The sequence below is a fragment of the Triticum dicoccoides genome, chromosome 2B, assembly GCF_002162155.2.
Source record: "Triticum dicoccoides isolate Atlit2015 ecotype Zavitan chromosome 2B, WEW_v2.0, whole genome shotgun sequence".
NCBI classification, from domain to species: domain Eukaryota; kingdom Viridiplantae; phylum Streptophyta; class Magnoliopsida; order Poales; family Poaceae; genus Triticum; species Triticum dicoccoides.
Genome location: NC_041383.1, coordinates 796,539,594 through 796,541,259, shown reverse-complemented (window position 1 = coordinate 796,541,259; position 1,666 = coordinate 796,539,594).

The following is a 1,666-nucleotide window of genomic DNA, read 5'->3' as shown; positions in this document are numbered from 1 at the left end:
CGGGGTAGGGTGCGGAGGGTCGTCGGCGGCGGTGGAGCGGGGGAGGGTGCGGGGCCGGGGGGTCGGCGGCGGTGGCCTGTGGAGCGGGGGAGAGGGTGCGGGGGGTGCTCGGCGGCGAGGGGGACCAGATCTGGCGAGGTGGGATAGCGACCGAGATGGAGGGGGATCGACATCGAGTGTCCATGAAATTTAAAAAATATTCATGAGTTCAAAATTAAAGTGCCCATGAAATACAATCGAGAAATGAAGGCTACAATTTAAATACAATCGATCTTAGCTAGCTATCTGTTCACAATCTTCTTGCCCTTATATTTCGTAAATGGAGTTCTTCTTTTAAACGGATGTCCTTTAGGTAGGGTGGTCCTACTTCTTCTTGTGGTGTATGCTGATACTTCATCGTCTCGTCATGTTCCATCTTCGGGTCACCGTACTTGTCGAAGTCTTGCTCATTGGCGACTCCATCCATTCCGATGATCTTCCTTTTGCCTCTCCTCACGACAACACGACTAGGCTTTGGCGGGTCGGTAATGGAGAAGTATTGGTCCACTTGGGAAGCCAGTACCCATGGCTCATTTTTCGCGGTGACGTTTGCGCCCGCGGTCTTGGATTTGGCTTCGGTATAACCATGGTGGTGAAATACCGGTCTTCTTTTATGACGCTCTTGGCCCATCTGACACGGAACATCGAGACCTTCTATCCAGCGTAGCTCAGCTCCCAGATCTCCTCGATCCTTTCGTAGTATCTGTCCTTGTCGTTACCGGTGTAGGATTCCATCGTTACCCCGGAGTTCTGATAACCATCGCTCTTCATGTCCTTTCCCTCGGTGTAGAATATTTAGCCGTTGATATCGTACGCCTCATACGTCATCAGGTTGTGCTCGGCGCCACTTGAGAAGGCGAATATGAGTTGTTCTTCCGCGGAAGAATCCTCATGTAAAGGGTACGACAGAAGCTTCTGCTTGAACCAACGCGTAAAACATGAGTTGTGCTCTTTGATTATATCTCCGTCCGTCCTCCGTTGGCCTCGGTCATTGTACATCTTCTCAATAAAGGTTTTGTGCTCTACCACCCAAGGATCGACCACGTCTATGTGTTGTAGCGCGACTAGGTTTGCTCTTTCAAAGTCGCGAGTCGAACCTCGAAGTCGACATGCATTTCGCGGTGACCCTCACGGTGACCCCATCCAGCGAGCCTGCCGAGATGCCTGTTGACGGGCAGACCAACGGGGTCCTCGATGCCTAGATAATTCGTGCAGTAGGAGATGCACTCTTCGGTCAGAAAGCCCCTGGCTATGCTTCCCTCTGGACGTGACATGTTGCGAATGTATCCTTTGATGACACCATTCATCCTTTCGAACGGCATCATGCTGTGCAGAAACGTCGGCCCGAGTTGGATGATATCCTCCACGATATGGACCAGCAGATGCACCATAACATCGAAGAATGCGGGCGGGAAGTACATCTCAAGCTCGCATAGTATCACCACGATCTCTTCCTGTAACCTTCTGAGTTGCCTCACGCCAACCGACTTCCGAGAGATGACGTTGAAAATGTTGCATAGGCCAAATAGCGTTTCACGGACATGCACGTCCATGATCCCACGGATTGCAACTGGAAGTATCTGCGTCATCAGCACATGAAAGTCGTGAGACTTCATCCCGCTGAACT